Consider the following 6,000-nt stretch of genomic DNA (forward strand, 5'->3'; position numbering starts at 1 on the left):
AATCCAGGCTCTACCACTTATTAGCTGTGTGACCCTGAGTGAGTTATCAATTTTTCTGAGCCTCTATTTCCTCAGCTGTAAAATGTGGATAATGATAGTACCTACTTGATGAGGAATTCAGACTTTGGAATCCAGACTGTGCTTATAGCTGAATGAGTTTGAGCAAGTGACTTAACCTCTCTAAACCTCACCTTCCTCATTTGTAAGAAGGAAATGATTTATTTCACAAGGATTTGGTGGGGGTTAAATGAGAGCCTGCATTGAAAGCACCCACACTGCTTTTGGCACATAGTGAGCATAGGCAAATTTAGCTATTATTATTGTTATAGTTTATTGTTGCTATGGTGACTCAGTGAATACTTATTAGTTCCTGCCTCAGAGAAGCTATTGTGTGACCTACTGTAGGATACACTGGAATGAGTAAGCCAAGGTCCTTGTCCCTAAATAACTAGCCTTTAGCTGAGGAGGAAGGCATGTACTCTTCTAATGCAATAAGTAACAGAAGCCCAAAGTGTGGAAAATTTAAAGTACATACTGCCTTCTTTTTGTCATCTTTTAGGTCTTAAAACAAGAAAACCATATTGAAGTTCAATTTAAGATCTCAACAGTGCATATTAATAGCTCAATTAAAGTGAAAATTAAGACAGAATCTAAAATGGCTTTGATATAAGTAGCTCACCTATGACTAACTACAGAGCTTTTCCTGAGGAATCTTGCCTAATCATGTGGGCCTTTGGACTCTAATTAGCCTACTCTAGGTTTTTTAAATCTAAACTTATATCAGAAGCTTTGACACAACTCACTACAGCACTATTAACAGTGATACCTCATAAAAAAACAAGTGTATGCAATTCTATACAGTTCCTGGAATAGAAATTTAACAAATGGGGCAATTTCACTCATTATTGAGCATTTACTGCCCTTATTTTATAAATAAAATTAAAATCTAAAGGACAGGTATATTTTACAACACCACTTCTCTTAATAAAAGGACATGGTATCAATTGAGTGCATTCAACTGTAACTGAAAATCTAACATTAGCTTAACAACTAGGACTTTATTTCAAAAAAGAAGTCTGCGGTTGGCAGGTCAGGACAAGGACAATGATAACACGAAGTTATCCTGGAACCAAGTTCATTCTGGTTTTCTGCTCTGCTATTCTTGGATATTGTCCTATCTTCATCTCACTTCCATGTTCTAGGTCAGGGGAAGGGAGGAAAGCAAAAGGGTGAAGGGACAGAAAGATTTCTCCTTGGGAAATGTCTTTTATTGAGGGAAGGAAGCCCTCCCCAGTAGATTTCTCTTATGTCTCATGTGCAGAACTGGGTCACATGTCCACCCTTAGACCAATCCCAGGTTCATTCCCTGGGCGTGGGTTCATACCCACCCTCCCTGAGATAAAGGGACTTCCACCACCCTCCTGAACAAATCAGGGTTCTACTAGAAGAAAAAGGAGAGTGAGTATTGGTGGGCAACAACTACTGCCTGCCATGGATAACTTCTTGTGGAAATTTGGCAAGAATAACATGGGAAGTGTTGGTTTTGAATCAAATATTTTCACTCTCACAGCCCCAAGAAGAGATAAATCTACTGATACTTGCTTTACACAGAAAATGCTCCAAACATCTGCCTAGTTTCTCTCCAAATACATCCTTATTAAAATTGTTACCAACCTTCCCGGGTTGATCCCCAACAAAGGTCCTTCTGCCAGTGTTGTTGGAGCTAATAGAACAAGACCAAGTTCAGTTCAGAAGCAAAGGAAAACTTTATTCTTTGATCAAAGAATGGAGATGCGAGCTCGAGCCCTAGAGCACATGCTCTCTCTGGGACAGGCAACCGGAGGGGCTGCTTTATAGGGTTCTCATCTGCGGAGGGAGGGGCAGCGGAGTTCTTGAGGGTCATGCGCAGTTGTGCTGTTCACGGCACTTCAGGCTGCAGCCTCTCTTCACACAGCACGTGGCCATCTTGAATTGAGGTGTCAGGCACAGCTGTTCTGCCCCAGGAACTCTAATCTGATGTGTTAGGTGCAAGGCCTCTGCACTCGGGCCCCTATGGGCAAGTGAAACTAGACTAAGCACAAGAGAAGAGGTTTAGACCTTAAATTATCACCTAGATTCCATCTTATTTTTCCCAGGACCCCAGTGGGCTTTGCTGGTGACAAAATGGCTTTTCAAGTCTTCTTTTTATACAGGGTAAGGAGGTCGGCTGGCAGTTGTCTCAATTGTCCCGACAGTCTCATTTCTAATCACAAACAGGTGACACGGACAATCAGAGCAGTAGGACAATCAAAACCTAGAATACTGATCCTCAAATTAGCAGAGTTTCTTTTTTTTTTTTTAATTTTAACTTTTTAAAATTTTATTTATTTATTTTGGTTGTGCCAGGTCTTAGTTGCGGCAGGCGGGCTCCTTAGTTGCAGCTGGCGGGCTCCTCAGATGTGGCTCACAGGATCCTTAGTTGTGGCATGTGAACTCTTAGCTGCAGCATGCATGTGGGATCTAGTTCCCTGACCAGGGATCGAACGCACGTTCCCTGCATTGGGAGGTGGATTCTTAACCACTGCACCACCAGAGAAGTCCCTTTTTTTTTTTTAAATAGACTTTATTTTTTTAGAGCAGTTTTAGGTTCATGGCAAAATTGAGGGGAAGGTACAGAGATTTCCCAAATACCCTCTGCCTTCAGTCATGCATGGCCTCCCGCATTATCAATATCCCCCACCAGAGTGGTATATTTTTTACTACAGAGGACCCTACATTGACACACGATTGTCACCAAAAACCCATAGTTTACATTAGGGTTCACTCTTGGCATTGTACATTCTGTGGGTTTGGACAAATATAATAACATGTATCTACCCTCACAGTGTCCTACAGAGTAGTTTCACTGTCCTAAAACTCCTCTGTCCTCTGTCTATTCATCCCTCCCTTGGTTGCTTCCAGGTTATGGCCATTATGAATTAAGCTGCTATAAACATCCAGATGCAGGTTTCTGTGTAGGCATAAGTTTTCAACTCTTTTTGGTAACTACCAAGGAGCATGATTGCTGGATCATGTGGTAAAAGTGTGTTTAGTTTTGTAGGAAACTGATACTGACAAACTGCTGAAGTGACTGTACCATTTTACATTCCCACCAGAAATGAATGAGAGTTCTTTATCAGGGTTCTTGAAGAACTGGACAAGTTGTTTCTCCTATCCAAACCTTTCCTATAGAGTTAGGCTGTGAGACTAGCAGATCTTTAAAGATCCTTCCAGCTCTAACTATATACCTGCGAATGTGCTAGAAAAGTGCACATGGGGGTCCCTGTTCTTGAAGGCACCGTCTCTTAATCCCTCCAGGCTAGATTAGGTGTCCTTTCTCAGTATTGGGCTCCACACCACATCAGTCTTTATCACTTTCAAAGATATGCCCTCTGGAGTCATCCTGCCCAGATTTAAGTTCTATCTCAGCCTTTATTAGCTAGAGGACTCGAGCAAATTATTTAACCTCTCAAAATTTTATGATGATGAGATTTAAGGTATGATTTTAATGATGATTTTTAAGATATGTTGGGAGGTGTGTAAAGCCCTTACTTTAGCTTAGTAAAAAGCTTAATAAGCGTTGACTGCTGTAATTATTTTTCTCCATTGTGAGTTCCTCCAAGAAGAAGCTGTATCTTCAGATTAGTATCCTTAGTGCTTAGTAAATGACCAGGGCTCAGTAAGTATTTGATCAACACAGAAAACGAGCAGTATGACACTAGCCGATGATGTAACCCTGGACGACTTGATCATGGCTAAAGATGACCTCTCTGGTGCCGACATCAAGGCAATCTGTACAGAAGCTGGCCTGATGGCCTTGAGAGAACGTAGAATGAAAGTAACGAATGAAGACTTCAGAAAGTCTAAAGAAAATGTTCTTTATGAAAAACAAGAAGGCACTCCTTAGGGGCTCTATCTCTAGTGGACCACAGTTGCCTTCCAGGAAAAGGTTGGAAGTGTCCTGACCCCGCGGAGGTGTGAGGTTGGGGAAGTTGCCTAGGAGTCCATGTTCCAGTTGACCTTCATTAGCACAGCATCCTGAGTACCTTTTGAGCATGATGTGTAGGATTCCCATCTGGCTCTCTTTGTATGTTGGTCATGTGCAGTGCTCTCTTCCCAATAAAGCGCCTCTTTCTCAAAAAAAAAAAAAAAAAAAAAACCACACACACACACACAGAAGAGACCTGATGGCCAGTGTCCTACTAGAATTCAGCAGGACACAGGCTCCTCTATCCCAGTGGCTCCAGGAGACTAACCATCCCCAGTACCTGCAGACCAACAGCAGCTCATTTTCCTTGTGGCCTGCACTTGTCTCTCCTCCCAAACTCCCTGATGGGACCAAACTGCTTCTGTGCCACTCCTGCAGAGCATAATTTTGGAGGAGAAGCTGCCCATCCAGCTTCTAGTACATGGCACCGGGGTTACTGAAACCCTCCATCTGCATCTACCCTCACCCAAGCCACTCCATATAAACTAATAATAATACTCTTTGATGCCGTCTCCATCTCACATAAAGAATAAAACCCTCTTTAGAAAACTTTGTTTTTAATTGATGTGAAACATATAATGTAAGCAGGAAAAAGTGCTTAACTGTGCAAATGTAGTTTCAAGAGGAGTCCCCTCTCACCTTTTCCTCCTACCCACCACAAGTTTATATCAGCCTGCAGTCCTTGAATCCCTCCTGTAATGATTTCTGGAGCAGCCTCAGCCAAGCTGCCTCTCTCCCCCACCCCCAAGATTTTTCCAGAGCCTAATTATTAAATAAGGGATGAATGATTTAAATGCAATTGGTGATAAGAACTGACTTTAATCTGATAAGATGATACTCCTTGTGATTATGGGGGAAATGAATTTGAACTTTAGTGCAGGTTTGCTCCAGAAATCTCAGATGTTTCACCAGCCATCCATCTCCAGGGACATTCAGAGATCAGATGCCAGACTTTCAGTTTGACTTTAATCCTATAAATCCTGAAACTTGGCCATACGATTAATGCTCACTGCACCTTCTTGGGATGATAAAGAGTCTCCAGGTAGATGACACTGTCCAGGCCACAGTGGTTATCAGCAGAAGGAGTCATCTCTAGCTCAGCTAGAGAAACGGCAGTAAACAAGGCAGCCAGAGAGGGAACTATCGGATGTATTACAATCATAGTTATAGGTACAAATAGGTCCTATAATAGAAACATGATAAAATTCTGTTTGTTCACACAAAGGTAGAAAGTGGCACTGGAAGCTTTGAAAATTCAGAACCTTTGAATGTTTTCCATAGGATTATGTTTTTACTAATTTTAAAGTGCTGTTCATATTTTTAAATCACACATATTTGATCAAGACAGTTTCTTGTTCAGATCTCTAATCTCTTCAAATACCCCATTAACGATCCTGAAGACTGTAGAGATAATCAATACCCTGTATCTTCCCCAAAGTTATGAGAAGTTATGTGCCAGGAGTGAGAAAAAAGAAAAAGAAAAATAAATCAGGGACTGGACCCAAGGGGATTTTGATCAGAGCATGAATAATCTTTTTCTCCAGGCAGGATCCATAATAAAGGGTAAAAAGACATAGTACTTAAACAAACCACCCTGTTAGAGAAGCAATATTGTTCCAGAGAGAGGAAGGGATGTCATACAAGGATAAGGAATTATTAAGAACACTGACTCCTCATGCATGTGCCTAAAGGGGAACTAACAGAGATAATATATTTAGACTTTCATAAAGCTTTCGACAAGTTCACCTCTAAATAAGTCATCCTGGGATTGGCAGGGGCTGCTTTGTCCTGCACTGAGAGCTGTCTCAAAAATTGAAAATAATTTCTGGCCTGAAGTCTTACAACAGCTTGGTTACTAGTCATCCTCCAGCCTCTCCTACCCCAAGATGTTCCTCCAGGATCCAGAAGGGTCTTGCAGGAGTGCAAATTCAATAAGGTTACTCCTGCTTAACACCTTCAAAGGCTCCCACTGTCATCAGGTTGAAGTCTAAATT

Source organism: Balaenoptera acutorostrata, chromosome 4 (assembly GCF_949987535.1).
Source record: "Balaenoptera acutorostrata chromosome 4, mBalAcu1.1, whole genome shotgun sequence".
NCBI classification, from domain to species: domain Eukaryota; kingdom Metazoa; phylum Chordata; class Mammalia; order Artiodactyla; family Balaenopteridae; genus Balaenoptera; species Balaenoptera acutorostrata.